Here is a 15,408-nt window from a genome sequence, read left to right as displayed (position 1 = left end):
TGACAGATGGAGTTTAATGTGGATAAGTGTGAGGTTAACCATTTTGGCCGAAAAAATAGAAAGGCAAATTATTATCTAAATGGAAATTAGATTCAAAATGACTCTGGGCAGAGGGATCCGGGTGTCTTTGTTCATGGATCACAGAAAGTCAGTATGCAGGTACAGCATGTACTTAAAAAGGCAAATGCACTGTTAGTGTTAATTGCAAAAGGACTGGAGTGTAAAAGTAGAGAAGTGTTGTTGCAATTGTATAGGGTGTTGGTTAGACCACCTCTGGAGTATTGTGTCCAGTTTTGGTCTCCTTGGCCAGGATTCTCCCCTACCCGGCGGGGCGGGGGGTCCCGGCATAGCGGAGTGGCGCCAACCACTCCGGCGCGGGCCTAGCCCCCTAAGGTGCGGAGAATTCGGCGCCGGAGTGGTTGGCGCCACGCCGACTGGCGTCAAAACCGGCACCAACAGCCTTTGACACCCGCCGCCTGGCGCCGGGACTGGCCAAAAGGTCTTTGCCGGTTCGCGCATGCGCCAGTGCGTCAGCTGCCGCTGACGTCACCACCGGCGCATGCGCGGTAGGGGAGTTCTCTTCCGCCTCCGCCATGGTGGAGGTCGTGGCGGCGGCGGAAGAAAAAGAGAGCCCCCACGGCACTGGCCCGCCCGCTGATCGGTGGGCCCCGATCATGGGCCTGGCCACCGTGGGGGCACCCCCTGAGGTCCAATCGCCCCGCGACCCCCCCCAGGACCCCGGGGGCCCGATCGTGCCGCCAATCCCGCCGTCACCAGAGGTTGTTAAAACATGGCGGCGGGAGAGGCCTCTCAACGGGGGGCACGCCGATCGGCGTGGCGCGATTCGATCCCCTCCCATTGGAGGCAGAAAATCCGCCCCCCGCCGTGGCTGGAATTCTCCGCCACCCGGGAATTGGCGTGGGCTGGATTTTCGCCGGATTTTCTGCCTCCAATGCCACCACATCCTTATTTGAGGAAGGATGTGGTGGTATTGGAGGCAGTTCAGCAGAGGGTCACCAGATTGATTCCGGGGGTGAAAAAGTTAACATATGAGGAGAGATTAATACTCGCTGGAGTTTAGAAGGATGAGAGGGGATCTGATCGAAGTGTATAAAATACTCAAAGGGACTGATAAAGTAAACATAGACTAAATGTTTCCCCTTGTGGGGAATCTAGAACGAGAGGTCACAGATAGAGGTTGAGAGGCGGTAGATTTAGAACTGAGATGAGGAGGAACTAATTCTCGCAGAGGGTGGTGAATTTGTGGAACTCGCTGCCCCATAGTGCGGTGGAGTCTGAATCATTAAATGGTTTCAAGAGAGAGATAGATACATTTCTGATTTTTAAAAAATGGGTTACAGGGATATGGGGAACAGGTGGGGAAGTGGATTTGAGACCAGGAAGAGATCAGCCATGATCTGATTGAATGGCAGAGCAGGCTCGAAGGGCTGAATTGCTGACTTCTGCTGCTAATTCCTGTGTTCCTGTCTGTTTCTCTGTGGCGGGAGGAAGCACACCATTCACTGGCAGTGGAATTCTCTGTTCCCTCTGCTGTCTATGGAAATTCCCATTGAATGCCACTGGGAAACCCGCAGACAGGCGTGCACTGCCAGCACAATCAGAGTTGGGCTGTAAAATTCTATGTAAAATTGAGCCCTTTAGTAAGATGCCCTTCCTCGCTCTTCCATCGTGAATGACAAAAGAATCACATGTGTTTGGGGACCTGCCTTAAGGCAGAACACAACTGACTCCATTTATTATTCAACCTTGAAACAGCTGAATATTGTGTCTTACACATTTCCTGGTTCAATATCCCTGGCGATTATAGGCAGGCACCGTGATGTAGCCTCATTACATTCGGAGAATCAGCTGAAATTGCGGACTGAGTGAGAAAATCTGAATCCCAGGAAACCTCCTATAGGATGTCAGCATTGAATATGGAACTGGAATTAAGGAGCGAGGAACAAGAATATTGATAAAATAGAAGAGGAGCTATTCCAGAAACCAGTAAAATCCAGGGCAAATAGGGCTTTGATAGAAGGTTGGAATGTAACTAAAATAATTTCCACCCAATCTCCAGATTAAAAAATGATTCAAGGACTGGGATCCAACCAAAAAACGAAAGATGAAAAGGCCTCAATGCTAAGCAAAATAAAGGTGTACGAATAAATGAATCAGATGGGTGAGTTAATTGGAGATTTTGGGCGCAATTCTCTGGCCTCTTTTCGCTCGAACGAGAGCGTTACGAGGCCCGTGAATAGCGGTGTGGTGATATGCATCCCTGTAAATACACAAGGGGTTAATGTAAATACACTACAACTATGTAAACACTAGAGGGAGCACCAGAGACATCATGACATGCAGACATACAGCTAATGAACACATAGAATAGGACACGACCAATGGGCAGTCAAGACACCCAGAGGTGACACGACCACAAGGGGGCATTACACAACCCATATAAAAGGACAGGGCACACATGCTGTGTCTCTTTCCATAGGCGACACCCAGAGAGTAGGAGAGGGGCAGATCAGAAGCATCACACCCACCACGTGGCTTAGAGCAGACTGGTTAGTTAGACTGAGTTACTATAACAAGATTAGCAGGAGAGTCGAACTCATAGAGAACTGTGCTAGTGGTTCAATAAATCACATTGAACTTACTTCAAAGTCTGGAGTATCTTTTGGTCAAAGCTGCATCGAGTTGCAGCCTGTGTTATCCCAGAGTACATAACACAAGTGGGAGAGGCCAAAAACAAGAACCGTGCTGGATGCTCAACAGTTAGCGATGCAACCGGCCCGCTCCCTTAGTCTCGGGATCTCGCCGTAGCGAGGCAAGAAACCAATTATCACCACTTAAGCCCTTTTTCCATACAATTACCGGGAGCCACCCCCATATCCAACGGCCTCCCGTTATTCAGTGGCCTCCCCAGCGAGTGATCACGCTGGCCCCGATTAGTCCTCCTTTTGAAAAACGTGAACCTGGAGGAAGGGCTTCTGTGGGGAGCCGAGGAGGTGAGCAGCCATCTTTGCTCACAGGCAAAGAGCCCGGGGGGGGCGCTGATCTTGCCACCCAAGTGCTCGAAGGGGGGTGGGGGAGCAACCAGGGTAGGGGAGTCACCCTCGGCTGAGGTGGGCCGCCATGGGAGAGGGGTTTGGTGCTGGGGGGGTGCCAAGCAAGGGCCGGATGAGGGCTCGAGTGTACCGACACCGCCTTTCATTCAAGGACCTGCCGGACCGGGCATGCCGTTGAATATTTCGGCTGAGCAGGGGGACAGTGCGACGTATCTGCCAGATGATGGCACACCTGGCACCGTGGGGGTATGGGGTAGGACACCCGCTCTCGGTGACTCAAGTTGACGGTCGTCCTGAATGTTTACACCACGGGGTCCTCCCAGGCACCGAGTGTGGACATGGCCAGGATCTCACAGACCTCGGTGCACAGGGGCATTCACGCCCTCACAGAGACCCTATATGGCCAGTCAGCACAATACATCCATTTCACTGGGGACTCAGCACACCAGGGCGCTTGGGTCGTGGGGTTTGTCTCAATCGCCGGGATGCCCGGGTCCAGGGATTGATCGATGAGATGCAGGCCCCCCAACGAGCACCTGCAGATGACAGGCTGCTCTACACAAACCGAAAGGGTTTCCATTCAATGAACTTTCAGCTGCGGTATCTAACCATGAGATTCACATCGTGCACGTCTGCGCTCGATACCCGGGAAGTGTGCATGACACCTTCATCCTGGACACCCGAAGCTTCGGGCCTCTTCACCCCCCCCCCCCCCCCCCGACTGGGATTATCCACTGCAGCCATGGCTGATGACGCCTACCCGTAGGTCACAGACCGATGCGGGACCCACTACAATGATACCCATACAGCGACCAGGGGTGGGATCGAGCGGTGCTTCTGCCTCCTGAAGATGGGCTTCAGGTGCCTGGACCACTCTGGAGCAGCTGTCCAGTATGAAGCTGAGAGGGTGGCCTGCATCATAGCAGCCTGCTGCATCCTCCACAACATCGCGTAGCAGAGGGGCAACGCGCTAGAGGAGGAGGGCTAACGGAAAGCCTCGTCCGATGAGGAAGATGCGGGGATGGGTGAGGATGGGCAGGACACGGGACCTGGGGCAGGCACTGGAAGCTGCATGCCATGTATGCCAGGGCTGACGTTCATGGGGCGATCTGATGGCCTCCAGATTCACCGACTAGCGTGCCTGGTCAGCGATACGGATATCCCATCCCACCCCCAACCCCACCCCGCATTCCAGCCCTCCCCTTGCATGAACATCCTCCCTGAGTCACCCGCCCACCCCTTGCAGCTCTCTCCGTGATACATACCTGCCGCACTATGGGGTTCGGGCCCTGGGGTGGCAGTATCAGCGGGTCTGGTCCATGGGATGGAGGATGCTGACAACCCGCTCTGCGATGAGCTCCGTGCTGTGCATCGTTTGACAACGTCTGCTCCTGCCCACGGTAGCACTTTCCACCTGGGTGACCCCTGCAAGGGAGCTGGACATTCCATCACACGGTCCCATCGAGTCCCTGGGATGGCGGAGATGGGGATGGCGGAGTGGCAGAGCTGTGGACAGTGTTTGGGGAGTGGGGGAGGGGTGTGGGGGGAGGGGGGTGTTGGAGGGGGATGGGAATGGGTCACCGGACAGTTGAACGCTGGCTGAACTAGGGTACCTGGGCCAAGCCCACCCAAAACACCTGCCCATTTCACCCCCTCCAGCCTGTCCAGACCAGCCCAATTCTCAAACCCAGCAGATAGGGCATCGAGGCAGGTTGTAGCAGTGGTAAAAGGTGTTTATTGTGAACAGATATTTACAGATTTGTGCCCTAGCCCCTATAACTAAACTGTGCCCTCCACTTGTGTCAACTTAACTGGTGTCTACCTTTCTGGCCTTCTGGGCCCTGTCACTACGCCTCGGTGGTTAGGCAGTACAGCAGAAGTGGGGATGGACTGCTCTGACGCCTATCCTGCTACGATGGTCCCCATTGGTGGCCGTCATCTGGGGCGGCCCGGCCTAGATGGGCCAAGCTGCTGCTTGGGCGTCCCGAGTGGCGTGGCACCGCCCTGTTCTGCCCGCTGCCCACCAGGTGCATCAGGGACAGGATGGGGGGAGTCTGAGGGACTGAAATGTTCTGGCCCCTCCCCTGCAGGAGTCACCGGCACGGGCCCCATCACGCCTCCTCCCTCGGGGTGTCTGATTGCCACCGGGCGACTCCATGGGATGGGGTTGCGAGCGGAGCCATCCCTTGAGACACCCGCCACCTGGCGCCGGGAGTCCTGGTGGCACGCTCTCATCCCGACCAGGTTCCGCACACTCACGGAGCACAGGCAGTGAACCATTACCATCTGGAACTGCAGCACATCAGCCAGTGACTGCGCCACCTCCCTCTAGGACTGGGACACCACCCTCTGCACCTTCACTACGTCGGCCAGCAGCTGGGCAATGCCGCCGACATTCCCAGCCGTGGCCTAGTCGGGAGCATTGCCTCAATGTCCAGGTGGCTCTGGCACATGGCTGCCTGCGAGAGGGCAGCCCTGGCCTGGATCTCGGCCAGCACCTGCACAGAATGCCCCAGACCTTGGGCATCCTGGCCCATGGCAGAAACGTTTGCCCTCAAGGCGTCCACCGTAGATGCCACCCTTGCGGTGTCGGCCTGGTTGGCACACATGGTTGGCACCACCTCCTGCTCCTGCACGCGGTTGAACTCCTCCACCTGAGCCAGCAGGTACTGAATGCTCACCGACAACCACTCATGTAGCCCTTGACTCTGCATCTCTACAATCGATGGGACTGTCTTCCAGAAGTTCGAGAACCGTATAGACAGCGGCTAGTCCCCGGGCACTGTGACCATGTCCAGGGCCCTCTGCACTGCCACTGTGAGGGGCTGCAGGTCGGCCGATTCCCCTCCAGTCTTCTCCCGCTCTTGGCGGTTGTGAGCGGCCATCTCCTGGGGAATGGGGGATGAAACAGAAACGTACGGTGTTCGACAGTTCGATGCAGCCCAGGGGCTGGGTAGCTGGTGGCCTCAGTAAGCAGGGCACTCGGATATGGTGACTGGTATGGGTGCCAGCATGTGGTGTAGGGTGTGGGTTAAGCCAGTCTCCGGGTGGTAGGGTGCGGTTACGGGTGTGCAGGCCTGGGGTTGGTGCCAGGGGAACAGTACTGCCTACTCACCTGGCCGCTCTGAGGAGGTCGGATAGTTTCTTTCTGCACTGCTGGCCAGTCCGGACGGTGTTGCCCACGGCGCTGACCGCCTCTGCCACCTGCGCCAGGGCACAGCGAACGGCGGTGGCTGGCAACCACCTTCCCGGGCCGGGGTACAGGGTCGCCTGCTGCTCCTCCACGGTGTCCAGCAGGGTCTCCAGTTCTGTGTCGGTGAAGCATGGTGCTCCTTATTGCCATCTTGTTGGCTGGGATGGATGGTGTATATCGGGAGTGTAATGTGGATGAGAGGCTGCATCTTGTCAGCTTCCCGAGTGTCAATCCCGAATCCCGGTGAATCAGACACCGTTTCTCATTGGAATCGATTGCGTTCCACATGGCTCTGGTGCGAGCCCCTCCACAGTCGCTGAATCGGTCACGGTGTGGCGCCAGGTGGTACAGCTCCATAAATCCTGCCCCAGCATCAACACGTAGACTCAGAAATGTGGCCATTAATTTCTCAGCATTGAGCTTTTGTTTGCTGGGAATGCAATTGATATTTGGTCATAAAGACTAATGGAACTTGATAAATGTTCCACCCGGTAAATGAACTAGAACATTCTGTAAGGCCCATTGACAATTGTACCCCGATTCCCAGGTGATCCCAGTGGGTGAACCTCTACACTGGGATTGAAAATGCTTCAATGCATCCTTGTATCCCTGACAGTTTGATCAATTGTGAGCACATCAGTTGTAGCATTGCTGTTTACTAGTCAAGGCTCATTTGTTGTCTGTAAGGTGCTCAACACAGTTGGTAGACATGGATTGTCTTTGTGTGTCATGTCATGTGAGAGTACTTTTAAGAAATGGGTGTTTAAGAAATGTACCTTTAAGAAATGGAGCTGCTCATGTTACTGGAGTGATGTCAGAGTGTGGTGGAGCTGAGCTCTACTTCTGCTTCTTAGTTTCAGTTTGAGAAAAGCTTGGGTGTGTCTGTGTTTTTCAGTGAGCTGCGTCTGAAGTAGAGTTGTACTGTTGATCTCTGCCATCCAAAGATTGTCTGTGCATCACTTGGTGAACTCAGAATTGTAAAAGATCACAGTATTGCATGTAAACCTAATGTGCCCCTGTTTGAAGGTTTGTTGAGTCTTTTGTATGTTAAAAGGACAGCATACAGGGTTACTTAGTGTTGTAGTCTTTGGGGTTGTATTTGAATTAATGGTTGCTAAGATGTTCACTGTATGTTGCATTCATAGAATAAACATTGTTTTGCTTAAAAAAATATGTTTCCATTTCTGCAGTCCCACACCTGTAGAGTGGGCCGTGTGCTCCCCATACCACAATCTAGTAAAAGTTGTGGGTCAGGTGAACGCCATGAAACACTTTGGGGTTCTCTAAACCCTGGCCCATAACAGTCAGATAACTGTCCCTCTCTCAACCAATTTTTCCTTCATAACCCATCCAGCCTTAAATTGTATGCAGCTGTTTAACCTCAGAAACAAAATTTAATCATGTCTATACCTTCCTGTAACCCAAGATCCTTAACCTCACTGTTAACCACCCAGCCAATCTTTGCGTCATCGGCAAACTGGCTAATCCTACCCCCCCCCCCACTTAGTCATCAACGTTTGTTTATAAAATTACTCGATTTATAATTGGCCAATATATAGTTAGAATTTGAGACTGAGTAATTTAGTAATTGAAGATTGTATAAAGGAGTTATAGGGAGAGGGACGTGGGGATTTGTGGTTATTCTCCCTTTTAGGGCAACACAGCAGAGTAAGGGTCACCTGACTTGAGGATTGGGACTCGGAGTCGGAATCACTCCAGGAGTTGAGTCCTCTCTTAGGCAGAAGACATGTAGGGGACCAGGGACTGTACTGCTGTGCAGCTTTTCTTATTAATAAACCCTTTCGTATTTCCAACAAAGTCTGTGAAAGTGCATCATTCCAGGTAGGTTTTGAGGGTGAGCTGGACCGGTTTAGGGAGGAAATTCCAGAGCTTGAGGCCAATTGGCAGCTGAAGACTCAGCTGGTAGTGGGTGGAGTGATGGAGATCAGGGATGTGCAAGAGGCTAGAATTGGGGGAGTGCAAAGACCTCACAGGGATGAGGGGTTTAGTGGAAGATACAGAGATAGGGAGGGGGGGGGGGGGGTGAAGCCCTGGAGGAATTGGAAAGCAAGACGAACAATTCTAAAACTGAGGTTTTGCTCAGTTGCTGAGTTTTAAATAGCAGCAGGTGAATAGATGAGACAGGCACAGTACCTGGGTGTGTGAGAATAATCCCAGGAGATACCTGCCTTGCTGAAGATCAGTGAGTGTTGTGTCCATGACTGAATTTACACCCAAAGAAGAACTGGTCAAATGTTTCAATTTATTAACTCCTTCAGAACCTAAATAAGTTGCTCTATTTAACGCAAACTGAATATTTCCCTGCAAATTATCTCTCCACGTTATAGTAAACCCGTTTTCATGAGTTATCTGTACTTGGGGAGTTCAACAGTTTCCCCAATCCTTCCTTTCGCAACATGATTCGCATTGCCTTCAAATTATTTATATAAAACGGGAACTATATCCTCAGTGGGCAACATTTAATATGAAAGTAGATTCTGCAAACTTTGAAGGACTAATAGTGAGCAGTATTGAGGCTAGGATTCTGAGCTGGTCCGGGGTGTGTATATAGTGTAAGTACCAGAGTGGATTTGGAAAATGGCTCCGAATTTAGTCCTCTGCTTTGAGGAAAACAGGATATTCTGGTGGGAGGGTGAGGGGAATTTGGGGATTCTTTGTTAACCACTCTGCCTGTGAAATCAGAACACCAATGGTTAGGTTAGCTCCCAGGAAATTCTGATATATGCACTGGAACCATAACCCTCCGTTAGAAACTTTCCAAAGCACCCAATAATGGAGTAGGGCCCACGTAATTCATGCCAGAGGAGGCCAATGGGAAGCCCCTCCTTACAGCTATTCATTGCCATCCAACCCCAGCCACAGCCTCCCCCCCCCCACCCCCCCACCCCTCCACCTCTCTGTCTGGAATTGAAACAGCGGGTGGGATTCTCCGCCCCCCCCCCCTCCGCGCGCACCCCCCCCCCCCCCCCCCCCCCCCCCACCACCCCTCCACCTCTCTGTCTGGAATTGAGACAGGGGGCGGGATTCTCCGCCCCCCCCGCCGGGTCGGAGAATCGCTGGCGTGGGGGAGGCATGAATCCCACCCCTGCCGGCTGCAGAATCCTCCGGCGCCGGAGATTTGGCGGGGGCGGGAACCGTGCTGAGCCGGTCAGCAGCCGCTCGCAGCGGCTCCCCGGCGATTCTCCGGCCCGCGATGGGCCGAAGTCCTGCCCGTTCAATGCAGGTCCCGCCGGCGTAGATTGGAGTAGGTCCCTTACTGGCGGGACCTGGCGGCGCGGGCGGGCTCCGGGGTCCTGGGGGCGGGGGGGTGGCACGGGACGATCTGGCCCCGGGGGGTGCCCCCACGGTGGCCTGGCCCGCGATCGGGGCCCACCGATCCCGGGCGGGCCTGTTCCGTGGGGCACTCTATTCCTCCGCGCCAGCTGTGTAAGCCTTCGCGATGGCCGCCACAAAGGTGAACCACCCTGCGCCTGCGCGGACCCGCGCCAGCCAACGGAGTCCCTTCGGCCACGGCTGGCACGGCGCCAAAGGCCTTCCACGCCAGCCGGCGGGGCGCAAACCACTCCGGCGCCGGCCTAGCCCCTGAAGGTGCGGAGGATCCACTGCACCGTTTCTGCCAGTCCTGCCGATTCCTGGATAATCCTGCCCAGATGCTCAGTGTGCCTGAGCAGGATTTTTGTTATGTTTCCAGCAGCGCTGGGCAGCTCTTGACATTTCAAGCTCAATGTTTTTTCCTCTGTTCTTTCCTCTCCTCTATGGCTCACTGATGGATTAAAACGGTTTTTCAATAGTTAGCCCAAGAGAAGCATTGCCTGTAGTTTCCCTTCCCAGATTCTAATTTATTTTGCTTTCACTCCTGTTTTCCAGCTTTTATAATACTTTCCCACTCTCTCAAGTCTATTAGTCTGTATTTCAAAAGCATTTGTTGCAGTTTTAATCCTCAAAGTGTCTCCGGGACCCACATCGCATGTAATGTGCTTACTTTGAACCCCAGAGGAGTCCAGGGCTTTAGTGGGGGTGGAGGTAAGAAAGTGGAATTGAATTCAAGATCTGATCAGCCGTGATCTTACTGAATAGCGGAGCAGGCCTGATGGGCTGAATGGCATACTCCTATTCCTATTTCTCTTGTTCTAATATTCTCAGATTCTTCAAAGATGATGGATATTGACCCAACTCAGCAGAATTGATGACCTTAAGAGATTGCTTCACAATGCATACTTTACTCATTCCAGATGGTTTTTATCAAGGCTTCCAGATACATAGATGAAGATGAATCCATCACGAAATTCCTCTGGGGTGGCTAGATGTGAAGTGTTAGACTCAACCATCTCTGGTTTCCATAAATTGGCAAACGGCTTAACGTCCTATAACAGGAAATCTTATTATTGAAACTGCTGTTCTGATAGATGCCGATTAGATCCATCCACCTCTGGTAACATGTGTATGATTTCCGCAACATAGATCATAGAATTTACAGTGCAAAAGGAGGCCATTCGGCCCATCGAGTCTGCACCGGCCCTTGGAAAGAGCACTCTACTTGACCCCACACTTCACCCTATCCCTGTAACCCCACCTAACCTTTTTGAACACTTAAGGGGCAATTTATCCTGGCCAATCCATCTAACCTGCACATCTTTGGACTGTGGGAGGAAACTGGAGCACCTGGAGGAAACCCACGCAGACATGGGGAGGACGCGCAGACTCCGCATAGACAGTGCCCCAAGCCGGGAATCGAACCTGGGACCCTGGCGCTGTGAGGCAGCAGTGCTAACCACTGTGCCATCGTGCTGCCCACATGTGATCATGTGTCAAATGGTCACTTGCTCTTTTATTTTCAACCTGCCTGCTGGCATATACATCTCCACCTTCATGTTTCTAACAAGAAACAATGTAGGTAATTCCCATTTGCACTCAGTGAATGGCTGAGCCTCTCAATATTTAATGTGATGCAATCCCGATTTCCTCCCCACCTGTATCGCTGAAGCTTTTGAAAATGTCAAGGGACTAAAGAGAGTTGTTGAGTAGATTTCAACTACTTTTGTTTCAAGACTAAAGTGGACATTCGTCTCCTTTGTGACACTTATATTTTTTATCAGTTTACTTCGAGCGAGTGAACGTACTGTGCTAGCTAGGAAACCAACATCTCACTCAGGATAAAAAACAATAGATTTCAAAATCGGCCTCACTATCGAGTTTATTTATTGGGCTGGGTGATGAAGAAAGTCGGGTCGGAAACCATCAAGATACAGATTGATGGTTGGAAATTGATTTGTGACGTGTGTGTGGAGTCTGCACTTTCTCCCCGTGTCTGTGTGGGTTTCCTCCGGGTGCTCCGGTTTCCTCCCACAGTCCAAAGATGTGCAGGTTAGATGGATTGGCCATGATCAATGCACAGGGTTACGGGAATAGGGTGGGGGATTGGGCCGAGGTAGAGTGCACGTTTGGAGGGTTGGTGCAGACGTGATGGGCTGAATGGCCTCCTTCAGCCCATCTGGGATTCTATGGATTCTATATATTAGCTTGGTACAGATTAAACAAAGGTGAATTATCAAGGCAAATTAGAGATGCAAAGTTACCATTGGCGAATGATCAGTACTGGACTATTTGGCCCAAACCCCTGCCAGAACCCTCCAAGCTTCGGGCATGCCCAAAACATATGGACAAGGTTTGCTGAGCTTCCTGCACACCTCGCACATCTGTCTTCTACCCCGAAAAACTTGCTCATCCTCGCCGCCGTCATGTGTGCGCAGTGTACCACCTTAAACTGTAAGAGACTGAGCCTGGCACATGATGAGGGGGAATTGACCCTACTTAGGGCTTCCGCCCGCAGACCCGGCTCTAACTCTCCTCCTAACTCCTCCACCCATTTGCCCTTAAGCTCCTCCACCGGGGTTCCCTCTGCTTCCAGCAGTTCCTGGTAGATATCTGACACCTTCCCTCCCCCACCCAGGTACCGGAAACTACTTTCTCCTGTATCCCCCATGGCAGCAGGAGCGGGAAGGCCACCACGTGTTTCTACAGGAAGGCCCGCACTTGCAAATATCTAAAGCCGTTCCCTGGTGGCTGTTGAAAATGAAATGAAAATCGCTTTATTGTCACGAGTAGGCTTCAATTAAGTTACTGTGAAAAGCCCCTAGTCGCCACATTCCGGCGCCTGTCCGGGGAGGCTGGTATGGGAATAGACCGTGCTGCTGGCCTGCTTGGTCTGCTTTAAAAGCCAGCGATTTAGCCCAGTGAGCTAAACCAGCCCCTCCAGTGCCTGCAGGCTGGGAAAGCTCCCACCTATAAACAGGTCACCCATCCTTTTGATACCCGCCCTCTGCCAGCTCTGGAACCCGCCGTCCATCCTACCCGGCAGAAACCTGTGGTTATTACATATTAGTGTCCGGACCGACGTGCCTTCCACCCTCTTGTGTCTCCTCCACTGCCCCCAGATCTTCAGTGTCACCACCACCACCAGGCTTGTGGAGTAACAGACCGGAGAGAATGGCAGAGGTGCCGTCACCAGCGCTCCCAAACTGGTGCCTTTACATGACGCCGCCTCCATCCGCTCCCATGCCGACCCCTCCCCCAATACCTACTTCATAATCATGGCTATATTGGCCGCCCAGTAGTAGTTGCAGAAGTTCAGCAGTGCCAGCCCACCCTCCCCCTGACTGCGTTCCAGCAGCAATCTCCTTATTCGCGGGGTCTTATTCGCCCGCACAAATCCCCAGATGATCTTGTTCACCCGCTTGAAAAAGGCCTGAGGGTTGAAGATGGGAAGGCACTGAAATACAAATAGAAATCTGGGGAGGACCGTCATTTTCACGGTCTGTACCCTCCCCGCCAGCGACAGCGGAAGCATGTCCCATCTTTTAAAGTCCCCCTTCATTTGCTCCACCAGCCGGGTCAAATTAAGCTCGTGCAACGAATCCCACTTCCGAGCCACCTGTATTCCCAGGTAGCGAAAGCTCTTCTCTACCCTCCTCAGCGGCAGCTCACTCAGTCTCTTCTCCTTCCCTTTAGCCTGGATCACAAACAACTTGCTCTTCCCCATGTTCAGTTTGTACCCTGAAAAACTGCCAAATTCCCTCAAGATCCCCTCCAGTGGGTCCGAAATATACAGCAGGAGACATCCGCGTAGAGAGAGGCCCGAAGCTCCACCCCCTCGGGACCAGTCCCTGCCAGTTCCGTTAGGCAGGTAATCTACTCTTTAGTGATGGTAGTTGTGGGACAGATATTAGTCCAGGACAATAGAGAGAACACCCTTTGCTTTATCAAAATAATCAATGGAATCATTTATGCCACTTTGAGAGAGCAGAGATCCCCGGGGGAATTCTCCATCAGCGGCAGCATCCGGGCCTCCATCTGCGGTCCCACGCCCGCGAGATTCCCAACACCGTGGGGAGGCCACAATGGGAAACCTCATTGGCCGGCACCTGGAACGGACAATCCCCCCAGGGTGGGGGGGGGGGGGGGGGGGGGGGGGGGGGGGGGGGGGGTTGGCACACCGGAGAAGTCCGCCCCTCATTTGAAATTTAACGTCTCATTTGTGCAGCGCTCCCTCAGTACTGACCCTCTGAGAGTTCGGCACTCCCTCAGTACTGACCCTCTGACAGTGCAGCACTCCCTCAGTACTGAGCCTCTGACAGTGCAGCTCTCCCTCAGTACTGACCCTCTGACAGTGCGGCACTCCCTCAGTACTGACCCTCTGACAGTGCGGCACTCCCTCAGCACTGACCCCCTGACAGTGCGGCACTCCCTCCGTACCGACCCTCTGACAGTGCGGCACTCCCTCAATACTGACCCTCTGACAGTGCGGCACTCCCTCAGTACTGACCCTCTGACAGTGCGGCACTCCCTCAGTACTGACCCTCTGACAGTGCAGTGCTTCCTCCGTACCGACCCTCTGACAGTGCGGCACTCCCTCCGTACCGACCCTCTGACAGTGCGGCACTCCCTCAGTACTGACCCTCTGACAGTGCGGCACTCCCTCAGTACTGACCCACTGACAGTGCAGCACTCCCTCAGTACTGACCCTCTGACAGTGCAGCACTCCCTCAGTACTGACCCTCTGACAGTGCAGCACTCCCTCAGTACTGACCCTCTGACAGTGCAGCACTCCCTCATTACTGACCCTCTGACAGTGCGGCACTCCCTCAGTACTGACCCACTGACAGTGCAGCACTCCCTCAGTACTGACCCTCTGACAGTGCAGCACTCCCTCAGTACTGACCCTCTGACAGTGCAGCACTCCCTCAGTACTGACCCTCTGACAGTGCAGCACTCCCTCATTACTGACCCTCTGACAGTGCGGCACTCCCTCAGTACTGACCCACTGACAGTGCAGCACTCCCTCAGTACTGACCCTCTGACAGTGCAGCACTCCCTCAGTACTGACCCTCTGACAGTGTAGTACTCCCTCAGTACTGACCCACTGACAGTGCAGCACTCCCTCAGTACTGACCCTCTTACAGTGCGGCACTCCCTCAGTACTGACCCTCTGACAGTGCAGCACTCCCTCAGTACTGACCCTCTGACAGTACAGCACTCCCTCAGTACTGACCCTCTGACAGTGCGGGGCTCCCTGAGTACTGACCGTCTGACAGTGCAGCACTCCCTCAGTACTGACCCTCTGACAGTGCGGCGCTCCCTCCGTACCGGCCCTCTGACAGTGCGGTACTCCCTCAGTACTGACCCACTGACAGTGCGGCACTCCCTCAATACTGACCCTCTGACAGTGCGGCACTCCCTCAGTACTGACCCTCTGACAGTGCAGCGCTCCCTCCGTACCGACCCTCTGACAGTGCGGCACTCCCTCAGTACTGACCCTCTGACAGTGCAGCACTCCCTCAGTACTGACCCTCTGACAGTGCAGCACTCCCTCAGTACTGACCCTCTGACAGTGCAGCACTCCCTCATTACTGACCCTCTGACAGTGCGGCACTCCCTCAGTACTGACCCACTGACAGTGCAGCACTCCCTCAGTACTGACCCTCTGACAGTGCAGCACTCCCTCAGTACTGACCCTCTGACAGTGCAGCACTCCCTCAGTACTGACCCTCTGACAGTGCAGCACTCCCTCATTACTGACCCTCTGACAGTGCGGCACTCCCTCAGTACTGACCCACTGACAGT

Source organism: Scyliorhinus canicula, chromosome 8, assembly GCF_902713615.1.
Source record: "Scyliorhinus canicula chromosome 8, sScyCan1.1, whole genome shotgun sequence".
Classification (NCBI taxonomy): domain Eukaryota; kingdom Metazoa; phylum Chordata; class Chondrichthyes; order Carcharhiniformes; family Scyliorhinidae; genus Scyliorhinus; species Scyliorhinus canicula.
Note: the sequence above shows the minus strand (reverse complement) of the source record.